Genomic DNA, 19,971 nt, shown 5'->3' on the forward strand with positions numbered 1-19,971 from the left:
AGCTGCAGTGCTCACCACTGCACCACCCTTAGAATGTGGATAGAGTAAAAAGTGAGATTGGATGGACAGAAGCAGTCTGAAAAGATGGCTCAAACAAAAGGTGAAAACCCTGAAATGTTAACTCTTTTCTCTCTCCACAGATGCTGTCAGAGGTGCTGAGTATTTCCAGCACTTTCTGTTTTTATTACAGCTTTGTAGGATATTGTTTTGATCTGAAAAAAATGCATGATCGGCTGTGGGTGCCAGTGAAATTACACAGGAGCGAATAAAAGCTATGATAACGGTGGCTCCTTGGTTTAGGGGTATGATTCTCGCTTTGGGTGCATAAATGATTAATATGTTGGAGGTCCTGGGTTCAAATCCCAGACGAGCCCTTCTCTGTTGCCATTTTTAGTTTCAGGTCATCGATTGCTTTCAGCCTTCCAGAAAGCGGAATCGATTTCCAAACTGAGCCTGCTTGAGGACCGGGGAACTGGATTCAAAGAGCTTGTCGACAACATTGAAATGAACAAAATATACAGATTGTCAAGTGGGAATATAAGGTTGCAACAGTAACTGAAGGCCTGCTCGGGTCAGCAAATGAAACCCGACCCAAGCCTGACAGCACCACATCCGACCTGGTCCGAGTCCTTTCATTTTTTTCCCGTGCCCGAACTGACCACCAGAATGTTCAGTTAAACTTGCTTCCGTTTTTCACTTTTTAAGCTTGTGCAGGTAAGGCAACAAAAACTGTAACTGGACTTGAAAGGTTGTTTAAATGTACATTAAGATTAGAGCTACGTACCGGAGGTGATGAGCTGAAGATTGTTACCATAGAAGTTAGTGATTGTGAGGTCACTACTTAAAGAGAAAGTCATGGAGTTGTGCCCAGACAGTTTGTCTCACACTGTATTGATTAAAATATTGCCCGAAGGCTAGAAAATATCATTATACATTCCCTAGACTCCTGCTTTACAGGTTGAAATACTTTCTGCAAGTTTATCCAGAGAGCAGCTGAGATGCAGAGACCAGGAAGGTCTTGAGTGATTAATTATTATAAAATATACATTCTTATATTAAAGAGATTGTGCTCTACCTTCGATGGAATCGCTCACTGCAGACTAGTGCGGAGTGTTTCCCGCCTTGACGTCCTGGCTGTCACTGGATCTTGAGTCCAGGCCTCTGGATTACTGGTCCAGTAATCTTTGAAATTTCTCCCTTGATCTAATATTTTAATCTGGTAAGTCAGATTTTACAAAAAAAAAATTAAATGATTTAAGACTGCTTCATGTTCAGCAGTGCCAAATGAATAAAGAAATTCAAATATATTCAAAATTATATATCAACTATTAAATACTAATGCCCAGCTTTGAATACAAAAAATGCCTCTAATTGTGTTCTGGTCTGGAATGGAATTCTTCAGTGTTTCTGTTTAGCTTGGATTGACTCATCAATTTTCTTGTTTTTCACTTTGTCGATGCCTTTGAATAATTGTGGATCCTTCTTCAGGGTGTCTTCTTTCACCAGGTAGTTCTGACCTCTGATGATGTTGATCGTAATCAGCTTCAATTTGCTGATAGTTTTGGAAGTGAGCAGATTTCCTTTGCTTGAGTTTACAACATGGAACTTAGTCTGACGTGTGGACCCATGGGAGGATTTGAAAGCTGCCCTTGCATTGGAGCATACAGTTGCATCCATCCAAACAGAGGTACAGTAGAAGTGACATATTCAGTTCAGTCTGTCGATCATAGGACTTTTAATCTTCGGGTTGTGAGTTTGAGCGCCATTTAGTTTTTCCATTTTTTAGGCTTCATTAGCAGAGAATACAGGGAGTGTTTGAAATGAAATTCAACAACAGTATGAGAAACGCTCTCTTTCATTCGGGACTCTCGAGAGCGAGGAGTGAACAGCTGGGAAGTCAATTTCATCGGGAGTTTCGGCGGAGCAGGGACTGCTGGGTAAGTAGAAACCTATATATTTGGGCTGTGTAAATTCTCTTACCTTTTCGTTGTGCAGCTTTTCCAGGAACACAGGCATTGCGAGCGAGGAGTGAACTGCTGGGAAGTCAATTTCATCGGGAGTTTCGGTGGAGCAGGGACTGCTGGGTTAGTGGAAACCTGTATATTTGGGCTGTGTAAATTCTCTTACCTTTTCGTTGTGCAGCTTGTCCAGGAGCAAAGGCATTGCGAGGGAGGAGTGAACAGCTGGGAAGTCAATTTCATCGGGAGTTTCGGTGGAGCAGGGACTGCTGGGTAAGTAGAAACCTATAGATTTGGGCTGTGTAAATTCTCTTACCTTTTCGTTGTGCAGCTTTTCCAGGAGCACAGGCATTGCGAGCGAAGAGTGAACAGCTGGGAAGTCAATTTCATCGGGAGTTTCGGTGGAGCAGGGACTGCTGGGTAAGTGGAAACCTGTATATTTGGGCTGTGTAAATTCTCTTACCTTTTCGTTGTGCAGCTTTTCCAGGAGCACAGGCATTGCGAGCGAGGAGTGAACAGCTGGGAAGTCAATTTCATCGGGAGTTTCGGTGGAGCAGGGACTGCTGGGTAAGTAGAAACCTATATATTTGGGCTGTGTAAATTCTCTTACCTTTTCGTTGTGCAGCTTTTCCAGGAGCACAGGCATTGCGAGAGAAGAGTGAACAGCTGGGAAGTCAATTTCGTCGGGAGTTTCGGTGGAGCAGGGACTGCTGGGTAAGTAGAAACCTATATATTTGAGCTGTTTCTGAACCCGAGACACTACTCTTGTAGTGTCTCCCACCCGCCCTCCTCCTCTTACCAAAAAAAAGGACTCGGTTGTGTGTAGGTAAGGTAAGGCTTTTTCTATTTCTCTTCTTGTTTTATCGTGTGATTGGTTAAAAACTTGGGTATTTAGAATAGTGGGAATGGAGGTTAAGGCAGTTGAATGTTCCTCCTGCAGAATGTGGGAGGTAAGGGTCGCCAAGGGTGTCCCTGCTGACTGCATCTGCAGGAAGTGCACCCAGCTCCAGCTCCTCGAGGACCGCGTTAGGGAACTGGAGCTGGAGCTGGAGGAACTTCGGATCATTCGGGAGGCGGAGGGGATTATTGAGAGGAGTTATCGGGAGGCAGTCACACCTCAGGTAAAAGAAGAAGGTAGATGGGTTGCTGTCAGGGGAAGGAGAGGGAACCAGCAGGCAGTGCAGGGATCCCCTGTGGCCGTTTCCCTCAACAACAGGTATACCGTTTTGGATACTGTTGGGGGAGACGACTTATCAGGGGTAGGCAATGGGATACAGGTCTCTGGCGCAGAGTCTGTCCCTGTTGCTCAGAAGGGAAGGGGTAAGAGGAGCAGAGCATTAGTCATTGGGGACTCCATAGTTCGGGGAACAGATCGGAGGTTTTGTGGGAACGAGAGAGACTCACGGTTGGTGTGTTGCCTCCCAGGTGCCAGGGTACGTGATGTCTCTGATCGTGTTTTTGGGATCCTCAAGGGGGAGGGGGAGCAGCCCCAAGTCGTGGTACACATAGGCACCAACGACATAGGTAGGAAGACAGATGGGGATTTAAGGCAGAAATTCAGGGAGCTAGGGTGGAAGCTTAGAGCGAGAACAAACAGAGTTGTTATCTCTGTGTTGTTGCCCGTGCCACGTGCTAGCGAAGTGAGGAATAGGGAGAGAGAGGAGTTGAACACGTGGCTGCAGGGATGGTGTAGGAGGGAGGGTTTTGGTTTCCTGGATAATTGGGGCTCTTTCTGGGGTAGGTGGGACCTCTACAAACAGGATGGTCTTCACCTGAACCAGAGGGGTACCAATATCCTGGGGGGGGGGGGGGTGGGGAGATTTGCTAGTGCTCTTCGGGGGAGTTTAAACTAATTCAGCAGGGGGATGGGAACCTAAATTGTAGTTCCAGTGTGCAGGATGTTGAGAGTAGTGAGGGCAGAGATAAGGTTATAAGGACACAAGAGGGCACTGGCAAGCAAGAGCTTGGTTTAAAATGTGTCTACTTCAACGCCAGGAGCATCCGGAATAACGTGGGTGAGTTTGCAGCATGGGTTGGTACCTGGGACCTCGATGCAGTGGCCATTTCAGAGACATGGGTAGAGCAGGGACAGGAATGGATGTTGCGGGTTCCGGGATTTAGATGTTTCACTAAGAACATAGAAGAGGGTAAAAGAGGGGGGCGGGGGGGGGGGGGTGTGGCATTGTTAATCAAGGAAAGTATTACAGCGGCAGAAAGGACGTTTGAGGACTCGTCTACAGAGGTAGTCTGGGCCGAGGTTAGAAACAGGAGAGGTGAGGTCACCCTGTTGGGAGTTTTCTATAGACCTCCAAATAGTTCCAGAGATGTAGAGGAAAGGATAGCAAAGATGATTCTTGACAGGAGCGAGAGTAACAGGGTAGTGGTTATGGGGGACTTTAACTTTCCAAATATTGATTGGAAATACTATAGTTCGAGTACTTTAGATGGGTCTGTTTTTGTCCAGTGTGTTCAGGAGGGTTTTCTGACACAGTATGTAGAAAGGCCAACCAGGGGCGATGCCACATTGGATTTGGTACTGGGTAATGAACCCGGCCAGGTGTTAGATTTAGACGTTGGTGAGCACTTTGGTGATAGTGATCACAATTCGGTTAGGTTTACCTTAGCGATGGGCAGGGACAGGCATATACAGCAGGGCAAGAATTATAGCTGGGGGAAAGGAAATTATGATGCGATTAGGCAAGATTTTGGATGCGTAGGATGGGGAAGGAAACTGCAGAGGATGGGCACAAACGAAATGTGGAGCTTATTCAAGGAGCAGCTACTGCGTGTCCTTGATAAGTATGTACCTGTCAGGCAGGGAGGAAGTTGTCGAGCGAGGGAGCTGTGGTTTACTAAAGAAGTTGAAGAGCTTGTCAAGAGGAAGAAGAAGGCTTATGTTAGGATGAGACGTGAAGGCTCAGTTAGGGCGCTTGAGAGTTACAAGCTAGCCAGGAAGGATCTAAAGGGAGATATAAGAAGAGCAAGGAGAGGACACGAGAAGTCATTGGCGGATAGGATCAAAGAAAACCCTGAGGCTTTCTATAGGTATATCAGGAATAAAAGAATGACTAGAGATAGGTTAGGGTCAAACAAGGATAGTAGTGGGAAGTTGTGTGTGGAATCGGAAGAGATAGGGGAAGTGTTAAATGAATATTTTTCGTCATTATTTACTGTGGAGAAAGAAAATGTTGTCGAGGAGAATACTGAGATACAGACTACTGGGCTAGATGGGATTGAGGTTCACAAGGAGGAGGTGTTATCAATTTTGGAAAGTGTGAAAATAGATAAGTCCCCTGGGCCAGATGGGATTTATCCTAGGATTCTCTGGGAAGCCAGGGAGGAGATTGCAGAGCCTTTGTCCTTGATTTTTATGTCGTCATTGTCGACAGGAATAGTGCCGGAAGACTGGAGGATAGCAAATGTTGTCCCCTTGTTCAAGAAGGGGAGTAGAGACAGCCCTGGTAATTATAGACCTGTGAGCCTTACTTCGGTTGTGGGTAAAATGTTGGAAAAGGTTATAAGAGATAGGATTTATAATCATTTTGAAAAGAATAAGTTCATTAGAGATAGTCAGCACGGTTTTGTGAAGGGTAGGTCGTGCCTCACAAACCTTATTGAGTTTTTTGACAAGGTGACCAAACAGGTGGATGAGGGTAAAGCCGTGTATGTGGTCTATATGGATTTCAGTAAGGCGTTTGATAAAGATCCCCACGGTAGGCTATTGCAGAAAATACGGAAGTATGGGATTGAAGGTGAATTAGTGCTTTGGATCAGAAATTGGCTAGCTGAAAGAAGACAGAGGGTGGTGGTTGATGGCAAATGTTCATCCTGGAGTTTAGTTACTAGTGGTGTACCGCAAGGATCTGTTTTGGGGCCACTGCTGTTTGTCATTTTTATAAATGACCTGGATGAGGGTGTAGAAGGGTGGGTTAGTAAATTTGCGGATGACACTAAGGTCGGTGGAGTTGTGGATAGTGCCGAAGGATGTTGTAGGTTACAGAGGGACATAGATAGGCTGCAGAGCTGGGCTGAGAGATGGCAAATGGAGTTTAATGCGGAAAAGTGTGAGGTGATTCACTTCGGAAGGAGTAACAGGATTGCAGAATACTGGGCGAATGGGAAGATTCTTGGTAGTGTAGATGAGCAGAGAGATCTTGGTGTCCAGGTCCATAAATCCCTGAAAGTTGCCACCCAGGTTAATAGAGCTGTTAAGAAGGCATATGGTGTGTTAGCTTTTATTAGTAGGGGGATCGAGTTTAGGAGCCACGAGGTCATGCTGCAGCTGTACAGGACTCTGGTGCGGCCGCACCTGGAGTATTGCGTGCAGTTCTGGTCACCGCATTATCGGAAGGATGTGGAAGCTTTGGAAAAGGTGCAGAGGAGATTTACTAGGATGTTGCCTGGTATGGAGGGAAGGTCTTACGAGTAAAGGCTGAGGGACTTGAGGTTGTTTTCGTTAGAGAGAAGGAGGAGAAGAGGTGACTTAATAGAGACATATAAGATAATCAGAGGGCTGGACAGGGTGGACAGTGAGAGCCTTTTTCCTCGGATGGTGATGGCAAACACGAGGGGAGATAGCTTTAAGTTGAGGGGTGATAGATATAGGACAGATGTCAGAGGTAGTTTCTTTACACAGAGAGTAGTAGGGGCGTGGAACGCCCTGCCTGCAACAGTAGCAGACTCGCCAACTTTAAGGGCATTTAAGTGGTCATTGGATAGACATATGGATGAAAATGGAATAGTGTAGGTCAGATGGTTTCACAGGTCAGCGCAACATCGAGGGCTGAAGGGCCTGTACTGCGTTGTAATGTTCTGTGTTCTATAACTCTCTGCAGCATCTCGCTGTGAAAGATTGAACTTTATCTCATTTCTTTTTCAGCTGGGAGTCAGTGCGGCTCAGTGGGACTTCTAGCTGCCTCCCACCTCACAATCCATCAGTGCTGAGAAAGCAATGGGAAATATTACTCATGGCTGAGCAAGCAGAGGACACCGATTTAAGGTGAATGGGAAAAGAACCAAAGGCAACATGAGGAAAAACCTTTTTTATGCAGCAAATGGTTAAGATCTGATATGTACTGCCTGAGAGTGTGACGGAGGAAGATTCAACCATAGCGTTCAAAAGGATATATGATAATTATCTGAAGGGAAAAAAAAATCTGGTATTCATTGAATACATGAGGATGTGGCATGAGCTGAGTTGCTTGTGCAAAGAGGCAGCACAAGCACGATGAGCTGAATCCCTCCTTTTGTGCTGTAAGTATTCTGTGATCTATGATTCTATACAAAGTGAAACCAACACTCACAGATGAGAAACTGACAGGTACAGTGTAAACCCCACACTAACAAACCAGCAAATGCCAGGGACAGAGTAAAACCAACAGTCCCAGACAAGAAACTGACAGATACTGTGTGAAACCCAAAAATCACTTATCAGGATTTGGCAGTTAATGTGTAAAAACCTCTCTTCAATATCCATCCTGTAAGGTACAAAGAAAATTAGGTACAAACCCAGGCTCATACTTCGAAGACTGAGAGATAAAGAGCAAAACACAGACTCACCTACAAGAGGCTGACAAGTACAGAGAATAAAATAGAGGGGGTGCAGATTAAAAACACATGCATGTAACGGATACTGATAGGGATAGAATCAAACCCTTTCTCACACATGACACGAAAATTGGTGGTGTCGTAAATAGTGAGGAGGAAAGCCTTAGATTACAGGCCAATATAGATCGTCCGAGGCAGAGAATATAAGAGCAGGGAGGTTATGACGGAGCTGTATAAAATGCTAGTTAGGCCACAGCTGGAGTAATGTGTACTGTTCTGGGCACCACACTATAGGAAGGATGTGATTGCACTGGAGAGGGTGCAGAAGAGAGTCACCAGGATGTTGCCTGGGCCGGAGCATTTCAGCTATGAAGAGAGACTGAAAAGGCTAGCATTGTTTTCCTTAGAGCAGATAAGGTTGAGGGGAGATAAGATTGAGGTTTACAAAATTATGAGGGGCATTGATGGGTTAGATAGGAAGAAACATTTTACCTTCGCGGAGGGGTCAATAGCCAGGTGGCATAGATTTAAGGTAAGGGGCAGGAGCTTTAGATGGGATTTGAGGAAAAAAATTTTACCCAGAGGGTGGTTGGAATCTGGAACGCACTCCCTGAAGAGGTGGTAGAGGCCGGACCCCTCACAACATTTAAGAAGTATTTAGATGAGCACTTGAAATGCTATAGCATACAAGGCTACGGGCCAAATACTGGAAAATGGGATTAGAATAGTTAGGTGCTTGATGGCCAGCACAGACACAATGGGCTGAAGGGCCTGTTTCTGTGCTGTATAACTCTATGACTCTATATCAGAAACTGATAGATCTGGACAAAAGCTGATGTTCACATACAAGTTGTTGAAAGATATGTGGTGAAACTCACATTTTTTTTATTTCCAAAATATACTTTATTCACAAAAATCTGTAAAAATTACATTCCCAAACAGTTTAAAACAGCATCAAGTCAGAAAATACAAACAGTGCAAAGGTGATCAGTTTCCTTCAATACAATCATGAGTTGCCTCACAACCCTTCCATTTCATTGTCATGCCATATACATTTTTACATTTACACAAAATTTCTCCGATACAGTTCGAGGGATTTCCCATGGATCCAGCCCCTCAGTTCAGCTTGGTGGGGGACCTTCCACTGTGGTCTTTCCCCATTGAGCCTTTGCTGCGGCTGCCCCAAGCTTTAGTGCGTCCCTCAGCTCGTAGTCCTGGACCTTGGAGTGTGCCAGTCTGCAACATTTGGTGGTGGACAACTCTTTGCGCTGGAAGACCAGCAAGTTTCGGGCAGACCAAAGGGCGTCTTTCACCGAATTGATAGTCCTCCAGCAGCAGTTGATGTTTGTCTCGGTGTGCGTCCCTGCGAATAGCCCGTAGAGCACAGACTCCTGTGTTACAGAGCTGCTTGGGATGAACATCGACAAAAACCACTGCATCTCTTTCCACAAAGTTAACTCACATAGAAATAGCAGAAACAGTCACAAACCAAAAACTGAAACATACAGAGTAAAAACCCACATTCTCACACCAGAAATTCACGGCTACAAAGTGAAGCTGACTCTCTCCTCCCAGGCACTGACAGGTACAAAAGAAAACACACACGAACATACCAGGAAATGAAATGTAGGAAATAAAACCTGATTATCATGTCAGAGATTGGCATTAATGATAGTTGTGGTACCCAGAATGCTCTGCGCTCTAGAATTTGCCTTGTCTCTGATAAGGAGCAGGCGCGGTAGTGGCTGAGCTCCATCTGCAGCTGGAGCGGAATATTCACAAAGTGCAGGGAGACCGTGCCCGTAGCGGGTGCACACAGCTGGAGCAGGGCGTCAAGGCCACAATAGGATGGAACAATCCCGTTTGTGTCCCTGCGGGTGGCGGTGAAGCTTTTCCCTGTGAGGCTTCCCGAAACTGCCCGCCAGCAAGGTCAACTGATCAGAGAGCGTCTGTAAATGGATAGGAATTGGGGATTGAGCAGGGAGCGTCTCTAAATGAATAAGATTTGGGGACTGGGCAAGGAGCGTCTGTAAATGGATAAGAATTGGGGATTTTGTACGGAGCGTTTTTTTATCCGTTCGTGGGATGTGGGCGTCGCTGGCTCGATCGCAGCTACAGTAATGTGTCCAGTTCTGGGCACCAGGTTTCAGAAAGGACATCAAAGCTTTTGAGACAGTTCGGAGGAGATTTACGAGAATGATACCAGAGATGAGGGGTTTCAGTTCTCTGGACAGGGTGGTGAAGGTGGGATTGTTGGCCAAAAATGTCAAGGGGAGGTGAGGAGAGATCTTTTTACCCAGTAACTGATTCGGATTTGGAATGAATTGTCTGACAGGGTGGTGGAAACAGATTCAATTATAACTTTCATAAAGGAATTGGACAAATATTTCAAAGTGAATTTCTCCAGGACTATGGGGAAATAGGCAGGGGGTTGGACTAATTGCATCATTTTTTTCACAGATTCAGCACAGGCACAAAAGACCGATTGGCCTCCTTCTGTGCTGTATGATTCTATGAAATAGTGACAGTCAGGGCAAGTCTGTATAAGAAGGAGAAATGGAGACAGGTCAGGGAGAGCACATCATCAAAACTGGGAGATACTACATTGGACAGGGAGGGTCGGAGGGGGAGAGAGCAGGTACATACAGTCAGAATCAGCACCTTCAGGGGAAGAGAGAGAGAGGAACCAGTGAGTGTAGAAGTGAACCCAGCCAGAGTCAACCTGCTGAAACACCAGTGAGTTCACACTGGGGAGAGATCATTCACCGGCTCCGTGTGTCGGAAGGGGTTCATTCAGTCATCCAACCTCACTGAACATCAACTTGTTCACACTGATCAGAGACCTTTTTAATGTCCTGACTGTGAGAATAGCTTTAAAATCAGTAATGATCTGCTGAAACACCAACACACTCACTCTGGGGAGAGGCCGTTCCCCTGCCATGTGTGTGGGAAGGGATTCACTCAGTCATTCAATCTGCTGCAACATCAGCAAGTTCACATGTAACTGCAGGGGTTGGATTCTGCTGTTGTTGCTGCTATTCATCACTTTCAGAGACAAAGTTGGGTCTTACTTTATAACCAGTGTAGTCCAGAGCAAAAGCGTCCTCTTAATGTTGAGATAAATGGGAGAAGAAACCGGGAAGTGGCGGCGAGGATGGGGGAGGTGCTGCACCATCACTTTAATGGTGCACCCTCCCTCCCCCGGGGTCCTCGCTGCACGTCCGCCAGGCCTGGTGGCTCTGATTGGGGTCCTGAGAGCCCCTGAGACTCGTGCAGCTGAGGCTGCGCTCACCCCCGCTCAGCTCTGTTGTGATATTTAAAATACGAAAGGCCTGTTGGACTGAGAGCTGATCTGGAATTTAGAAAGCAGCATTACTGGAGGCTCATTGCTGCTCAGCACAATCTCACCCCCAATCCTGGGAATTGTTGATTCTGACACCCTGTAGTTCAGTTCTGCAATTAACTAGAGGGGGAGATGTGTGAGCAGAGAAACAGAGCGACATGAAAACACAGCTGGACAGATGTGCAACAGGTCAATCCACTGTTACAATAACTCCATCATTGACTCCCTCCTGACAGTAACCAGCCCTTTCACAGAGACTGTGGGTGGCTCTGAAAAGAGCCTTTGGTTTATTAGATGTCATTTCGGCCGCTTTACTTTTTCTGGGAGCTCTGAGTGCTGGTTTTCTTGGGCAGCAGCAAGGCCTGGATATTAGGCAGCACCCCGCCCTGAGCGATGGTCACGTCTCCCAGCAGCTTGATGAGCTCCTCGTTGTTGCGGACGGCCAGCTGCAGGTGTCTGGGGATGATGCGGGTCTTCTTGTTGTCCCGGGCCAAGTTACCGGCCAGCTCGAGGATTTCAGCGGTCAGATACCCGAGCATTTTGCAGCGCCAACATCATCACATTTCCGCAACAAATCCATCTTCGTGCATGCGTGATAAAGCATCATTGGGTATCTAGCCACCCCATCCCCCCACCACTTGGCTGGAGGAAGTGGCTGAATGGGAGATTTTGAAGCTGTAGCTCTCCCCGCTCGGCAACTCACTCCAGGCCTCGACGATTCCCCCCCTCAGCCGCTCGCTCCAGACCTCGCTGCTCGCCCCCCCCCACTCCCCTGGCCAGTTGTTCCTCGCTTCGCACCACCACACTCTCTGGCCACTCGCTCCAGGCCGTGCCGCTTCCCTCCTCTCAGCCACTCTCTCCTCCGTCGCCCCGTCACTCCTTGCGGCCCTCCTGCTTCTGCAGGTGGCGCCTGGTGAAGAAATGTGGGTGCGAGTGTCACGGCCAGAGTTAGCAGCTGTGGGCTGGGCTGGGACAGGGTGGGGTGTGGGGGTGCGGAGAGCGAACAGACAGAGTGCGGAATTTCGCCAGTCGGGAGGAGGGGGAGAAAGCGAGTTGCAGAGGGGGGAGAGCGGTCAGTGGGGTGGGAGCTAGTAGCTGCGTTCGGGTGAAGTCAATCCTGGTCAGTTATACAAACAAATCACAATAACGAATTGGCAGCACATTTTATCCTCTGCCCGATTTTCCTTTCCATCGATCGGGGTGCTAATTCACTATCTTCCAATGGAAATTCAATCATAAAATTCCTTTTGTATTTAATAGGATTACTGAAATGTTAAATGGATCTGAGGATTACAGTTAGTATTAGCAAACGCACCCGAGTGAATTAGCACCCCAATCGATGGAAAGGAAAATCGGGGAAAGTATAAAATGTGCTGCCAATTCGTTATTGAGATTCGTTGAGTAATTCGATTCTGCCCAACACTGAAATTGGCGGCTTTTTTGAATTCAATCTTTCTGCCAGGACGACAATTTAAGCCAATGATTTGCTGTATTTTCTAATTCGAGGCTCGGCAATTGGTTAAGACATGCGAATGGGAAGAGGGTGACCAATCAGAAGTGGGCTCAGGATAGCGCGGGCTCAAACTGCGGGAATTCCTGGTCCCTGAATGAATGAGCTGAAACAGATCAGTTTCACAAACCCTGTCAGTTTCAGTGCAGGAAACACCGTCTCGGGAGAAATAACATCACAAGTGGGTCTGGTTCCAGTGACGGCTGCTGCAAAACTCCCGGATTCTCTCATTGCAGCGAAATCATTTTGAAATTCTATGAAAACAATGAGTGATTCTGGAGGAGTGATGGCTTTTCACTGAGGGCATGTGTCGACTGGAGAAATAACTAACTGTAGAGCCTCGGGCACTGTTTCCACAGCCCGTTCAGAAAATCAAATCCACTGCACATCCTTGCTACAAATGAAATGTCAAATTTGGGGATTCTAGTTTTGAATCTCGAGCACAGCACAGATTTATTCCAGACAGTTCTAAACAGCCTATCCCAGCTCCCGTTTCCAGGTCACTGCTCTCTCTGTGAGGTGGTGGGTGTCTCTTCGAAGAGCATTTGTTGTGTTTGCTGGAAAGGGTCGAGTTGTTCAGCCGCTGAATTCGTAGAGAGTGCGGCCCTGACGTTTCAGAGCGTCCACCACATCCATGGCAGTGACCGTCTTGCGCTTGGCGTGCTCAGTGTAGGTGACCGCATCCCTGATCACATTCTCCAGGAAAACCTTCAACACCCCGCGAGTCTCCTCATAGATCAAACCTGAGATCCGCTTGACCCCGCCACGGCGAGCAAGGCGGCGGATTGCTGGTTTAGTGATGCCCTGGATATTATCAGGAAACACTTTGCGGTGCCGCTTTGCTCCGTCTTTGCCCAGTCCTTTCCCTCCTTTACCTCTGCCAGACTTTCTTTTATTAATTTCCAAAATATACTTTATTCATAAAAATCTGTAAAAAAAAAATACATTACAAAACAGTTCCAAAAAGCACCAAGTCAAACAATACAAAGAGTGCAAAGGAGATCAGTTTCCTTCAATACAGGAGTGAGTTGCCTCACAACCCTTCCATTTCATTGTCATGCCATGTACATTTTACAGCAAACAAATATTTTCTGGCTACAGTTCGAGTGGTTTCCCATGGATCCAGCTCCTCAGTTCAGCTTGGTGAGGGGATCTTACACTGTGGTCTTTCCACATTGAGCCTTTGCTGCGGCTGCCCCAAGTTTTAGTGCGTCCCTCAGCACGTAGTCCTGGACCTTGGAATGTGCCAGTCTGCAACATTCGGTCATGGACAACTCTTTGCGCTGGAAGACCAGCAAGTTTCGGGCAGACCAAAGAGCGTCTTTCAACGAATTGATAGTCCTCCAGCAACAGTTGATTTTTACCTTGGTGTGCGTCCCTGGGAACAGCCCATAGAGCACAGACTCCTGTGCGACAGAGCTGCTTGGGATGAACATCCACAAAAACCACTGCATCTCTTCCACACCTGCTTTGCAAAGACACATTCCAGAAAGACGTGGGCAACGTCTCTTTTCCACCACAGCCACCTCGAGGGCCGCGTGTGGATGGGGTGAGACTTCAGGTGTGCAGGAAGGATCTGACAGGGAGGGCTCTTCTCACCATCAGCCAGGCTACATCTTGGTGCTTGTTTGAAAGTTCTGGTGATGAGGCATTCTGCCAAATGACTTTGGACTTCTGCTCAGGGGACCATCCGACAGGATCCACCATCTCCTTTTCCCGTAGGGCCTTGAGGATATTCCGTGCAGACCACTGCCTGATGGATTGGTGGTCAAAGGTGTTTTTCCACAGAAACTTTTCCATGAAGGATAGGCAGTACGGCACAGTCCAACTGGATGGAGCATTCCACGGCAATATGACCAGGCCCATCCTTTGCAACACTGGGGACAGATAGAACCACAGCACGTAGTGACACTTGAAGTTTGCAAACTGGGGATCTACACACAGCTTGATGCAGCCGCACACAAAGGTAGCCATAAGGATGAAGGCGACGTTGGGTACATTTTTCCCGCCCTTATCCAGAGGTTTGAACATCGTGTCCCTCCGGACTCGGATCATTTTGGATCCCCAGATGAAGCGGAAAATGGCTCAGGTGATCGCCACAGCGCAGGAATGCGGTATGGGCCAGACCTGCACCACGTACAGCAATGTGAGCGCCTCGCACCTGATGACCAGGTTCTTACCCATAATGGAGAGAGATCGCTGCTCCCACATGCTCAGCTTATGTTGTACCCTGGCTACTCGCTCCTTCCAGGTTTTGGTGCACGTCTCAGCCCTTCCAAACCATATCCCCAGCACCTTCAGGTAATCTGACCTAACGGTGAAGGGGACAAAGGATCGGTCAGCCGAGTTCCCAAAGAACATGGCCTCGCTCTTGCCGTGTTTAACATTGGCTCCCAAGGCCAGTTCGAGCTGGTCGCAGATGCTCATCACTCTGCGCACAGACAGTGGATCCGAGCATAAAACGGCGACGTCATCCATGTACAGGGAGGTTTTAACCTGAGTGCCTCCGCTGCCTGGGATTGTCACCCCTCTGATGCTCGCATTCTTCCTAATAGACTCAGCAAAGGGTTCAATACTGCAAACAAACAAGACAGGGGAGAGAGGACAGCCCTGTCTGACTCCAGATTGGATCGGGAAACTTTCTGATTCCCACCCATTGATTGAGACTGCACTACTGATCTTTGTGTAGAGTAGTTTGATCCAATTGCAGATTCCCTCCCCAAACCCCATTTTGGAATGCACATCCATCATGTAAGTGTGCGATATCCTGTCAAAAGCCTTCTCCTGGTGCAGGCTGATGAGGCAGGTGTCCACCCTCCTGTCCCGTACATAGGTGATCATATCCCTGAGTAGCGCAAAGCTATGAGAGATTGTCCTGCCTGGTTTAGTATAGGTCTGATCAGGGTGAATCACCAACTCCAGAGCAGACTTGAATCGACTGGCTATGTCTTTTGACAGAATCTTGTAGTCAGCATTAAGCAGAAATTGGGCCACCAATTTCTGATTTCTGTCCTCTCCCCCTTCTGCTTGTCGATGAGGGTGATGATGCCTTTCCTCATGGATTCTAACATGCTGCCAGCCTGGAGCATACTCTTGTTTACTGCCAGGCATGTTGATTCTTTCCTCAAATCAGTGCACAATAAAAGAGACTGATTCTGTCAGGCTCCTTTTTATACAGGCCACCTGGACCTGGCTGAGAAAGGCAGAGTGAGAGCAGGGAGGGGAGGAGACAAGAGTGAAGATTAAACAGAGAGCGAGATGGAGGAGACACCCAGAGTGACAGACAGAGAGAGAACGGCCCCTCATCTTTCAGCTCCACCTCCAGTTTCCTCCGGGCTGCCAATTTCAAACCCTTTATTAACAGTAGAACCAAAACCCAGCTCTCCACACAAACCCTTCCAGACTCGGCCTTCATAGTCAAGGCTTTCCAGAAAGCCGGAGCTTTTAAATATGGTCCCGATGCAATTAACACTCAGTAATATTCCCACCTAAACACAGTCAATTCTATAACAAGAAACCTCCTCAGTAACATCACCATTTCCTCACACATCCGCTTCCTGCAGTTTACAAACACCTTACTGCAGCTGTTTGGGGAATCTCCTTTGTTAAGATTGGAGTTGGAAAGCGGCCTTTACCCGGCAGTGTTATTGTCTCATACTGAATCTGCCAGACATCCTGTTCTCTTTATTGCGAGAGAGAAAGCACGGATTTAGGAAATGTTCATTTGAAATGATCTCTATTGAGAACGAGCCCGGCCGTGGGACAGGTATTCCAGTGCAAAGAGCTGTCCATGACCGAGTGTTGCAGACTGACACATTGCAACGTCCAAGACTATGTGCTGTGGGACGGCATGAAAGCTTGGGGAAGCCACCATGGAGACTCAATGGGAAAAGGCTGCAGTCTGAGGCCTTAGTAGGCCATAGTACAGTGAGGGGCTGGAACCCGTGTAAAACCCCTCGGACTGTTTGCACCAGAGAATGTTTGATGTGTAATGTAAATACTGTAAATATAACCTGTGCAGGCAGGGATAGTGAGATACATCATGTACATTATTGAAGGACACTGATCTGTATTGTACCTTATGCAATATTAAATTTGAACTGCTTTGCAATGTAATTGCACAAATTATATGAATAAAATACATATTGTGCAAAAGAAAGCAGCTTTCCTGTCAACACACACCTTGTCTCAGGGCACAACTTTCCTGTGATCTTGTCATACCCAACTTCGCTCTATATCTTCTGACACACACACTTTACAGTCTGTCATTTCCAAAAACAAGCATTCTAAAATCAAAAGACCTTTTGTTTATTTCTCCTTTCTTTTCATTTCTCCTCTATTCTTCTCAATCACTCCCTTCAACAGTCCTATTCAGATCAAGGTGGAATGTGAATAGTGTCACAACTCACCTGACACTATTATTACCCTTCTTTTCTCTTGTCTCATTCAATGGGAAAGTTTTATTCACCAGTCTGTTGCTGTTTTACACTCTTGCCATACCATCTGGTATTGCATCCATCTGAATTCTGTGCTTTCATGGCCTTACATATCTTTTCCTCTTCTGGATGATTTGTTTGCTTCAGTTCCATTCAACCAGGCTGGACCACAGGGAAGCTTAGAACCTTTGCCTTGGACGGGTCCACGTTGATCCATTACATTCAGAATCACCTCCTTGAAATAACTCCATAGTACAACTACAGTAACCACACAGAATCTGCTTCAAACACTCCTCCACATTTTATCTTTTCTGACCGTCAACACCTCCAGCTCTTTTGTTTAAGTGGAACCCATCAGGTGTGTATAGGCTCCTTCTATTCTGAAAGCTGTAGCACTGGTTCAGGGAATTCAGCCCTGTTTCTCTACTCTAAAGGCTCAGCCATGCTTGATCTGCGTGGTATTTTACTTTTATTGCAACGTTACAAGACCTCCAATCCTCTGGAAAATGATGGTCAGACCTTCCACTATTTCTTCCCTGGCTTCTTTCAACAGCCTGGGGTACATTTCATCTGGACCTGGTGATTTATCCACATTCAAGGATGTTCATCCCATTAAGACTTCCTCTCTCGTTCAGTTATCACGTCCAATACTTCACACTCCTCCTCCTTCATAACAATATTTGCATCGCCCTCTCATTCGGTAAAACAGTAAAGTATTCATTAAGGATATTGGCAACATCTTCCACCCCGATACAAAGGTTACATTTTTGATATTTTATGTGCCCTGCTGTTTGCCTCGTTGCCTCTTACTCTAATGTTTTGTTGCAACATCTTTGGGTCCATTGTTGTTTTGTTTGTCCATGTTCTTTCCTGCTTTCTCTTTGCTCTTCACCGCTGCTCCCAAACGCCTCCAGTGCAGTCAAAAGATAAGGTGTCACAAGTGGGATTCGAACCCACGTCTCCAATGGAGACTGCGACCTGAACGCAGTGCCTTAGACCGCTCGGCCATCCTGACTACCTGCGACGTATTATCAATGCTAAGGAAATTATTCATTCTTTGTGAAAGTATTTGTGAGATTGTGGAAATGTCTGGAAGAGGAAAGACCAGCGGGAAAGCTCGGGCCAAGGCCAAGTCTCGCTCCTCCCGGGCTGGACTGCAGTTCCCGGTGGGCCGTGTTCACAGGCTCCTGAGAAAGGGGAACTATGCTGAGCGTGTGGGTGCCGGAGCCCCGGTCGATCTGGCTGCTGTGCTCGAGTATCTGACCGCTGAAATCCTCGAGCTGGCCGGGAACGCGTCCCGGGACAACAAGAAGACCCGCAACATCCTCAGACACCTGCAGCTGGCCGTCCGCAACGACTAGGAGCTGAACAATCTGCTGGGAGGAGTGACTATCGCTCAGGGCGGGGTGCTGCCTAATATCCAGGCCGTGCTGCTGCCCAAGGAAACCAGCGCTCAGAGCTCCCAGAAAAAGTAAAGCGGCCAAAATGTCATCAAATAAACCAAAGGCTCTTTTCAGAGCCACCCACAGTCTCTGTGAAAGGACTGGTTACTGTCAGGAGGGAGTCAGTGATGGAGTTATTGTCACAGTGGATTGACCTGTTTCACATCTGTCCAGGTGTGTTTTCAGTTCCCTCTCTGGATTTCGCTCTGTTTCTCTGCTCACACATCTCCCCCTCTAGTTAAGTGAAGAAGTGAACTACAGGGTGTCAGAATCAACAATTTAATAAATCCCGCTGCCTTCGATTTTATAAATCCCGAGACCATCCCGGTACATTAACGGGAACTGGTTCGGCGCTGATGAATTAATTTAATAATGGAAATTCCGGGTTAATTCTCTGTTTTTCATTTGGACAGTTTGAATTGTGTTTTTTTTTTCTCTCCGGTAATCTGAGCGCCGCTTCTCAATGAGAATCTGCTCCCGGAACAGAGTAAATGCAGGAAGGAAGAGGCCATTCTCGGGCTGTGTGTTTCTCTCCTAACCTGATCTGTTTAGACCGCACTGTTCCCAGAGGACGGAATCAGTGAGAGTTGTGCACACACAGGAGCTGAGTCCATTGCAGCGCTTTCAGATGTGCCTTCCCCCCGGCCCTCCTATTCTGCGGACACAGAGCTGTCTGTTTCCCCCGGCGGCGGGATAGAGTCGGGGATTCTCTCCCCGCAGTGTCAGGGTCTGCAGCCCCGGGGAACTGGCGGTTTCAGTCAGAGTGACCGAGCTGCCTGACATATCCTGTGTACTGATCTCCAATGGATTCAAATATTAGTGAACTCATTGGGTAATGTTTGTAAATAACCCTCATGTGAACGGACCCGGCTCCATTAATGCCATCCAAATAAAACTGGGATCCATTTCTTATCCCCAAATGCCAGCTAACGGATCCCAGGAGCGGGGTTGAGATTGTGATGAGCAGCAATGAGTCTCCGGTAATGCTGCTTTCTAAATTCCAGATCAGCTCTCAGTCCTGCAGGCCTTTCGGGAAAGTGATGTGACAAAACAGAAACCATGTGGCCGCCCCTCCAATCTAATGGGTTTGATGATGAACAGAGATGTCAGCTCTTTCCTTTGCTGATTTGGTAGCTCTGAAAAGAGCTTGTTACACTAGTTACTGAAGCTGGGTTTTAGGTGCGTTCCCCGCGGATGCGGCGGGCCAGCTGGATCTCTTTGGCCATGATGGACCGGGATCATTCTGGTGAATCTGCTCATTTTCCGGCAGAAGCATCAGTCGCTGTTTGAACTGTTTAAAGTCAGGGGTGTATTAGCAGCCAGAAAGTGAAGGGCAGTTCATTGCTCCCTGCAGCATTATCCGCCTCTTTCAGGAGAAAAGATCGGAAACCGCTCGTTTCTGTCAGTCCCCGAGAAGCCTGTGAGAAGCGGTTAGTCGCTAATTTGTTCCTTTTACAGAGTGGAAGCTGATATTTGTCCCGTTTTAAATTGCTGAACCGGACCTTCCGCCCGCCGCTGACAGTTAACAGATTGAAAAATGAAAACGATTCCTAAAATCGCGTCAGGATTTTGTGACGGTAAATACAGTAAAACAGAACATAAAATGAGAGGTTTTAAAATTGTTGCCTGAAAATTGAAATTTTCCATCACTTCAATTCCTTCCTGCTCTGGAATTGCCGGGCTTTTTCCAATTGGAAAATCTAAGCCAATGAGAACTTCTATTTACTTATATGTG

General features: G+C 47.1%; 1 non-coding gene across 1 annotated transcript; it reads right to left on the bottom strand.

Moving 5' to 3' along the window:
• Positions 1–17,726: 17,726 nt before the first annotated feature.
• On the bottom strand, positions 17,727–17,809 carry trnal-cag (transfer RNA leucine (anticodon CAG)). The gene has a single exon. It is a non-coding gene; the product is annotated as a tRNA-Leu (tRNA).
• Between the last annotated feature and the right edge of the window lie 2,162 nt (positions 17,810–19,971).

This window comes from Heterodontus francisci, unplaced genomic scaffold (assembly GCF_036365525.1).
Source record: "Heterodontus francisci isolate sHetFra1 unplaced genomic scaffold, sHetFra1.hap1 HAP1_SCAFFOLD_102, whole genome shotgun sequence".
Taxonomy (NCBI): domain Eukaryota; kingdom Metazoa; phylum Chordata; class Chondrichthyes; order Heterodontiformes; family Heterodontidae; genus Heterodontus; species Heterodontus francisci.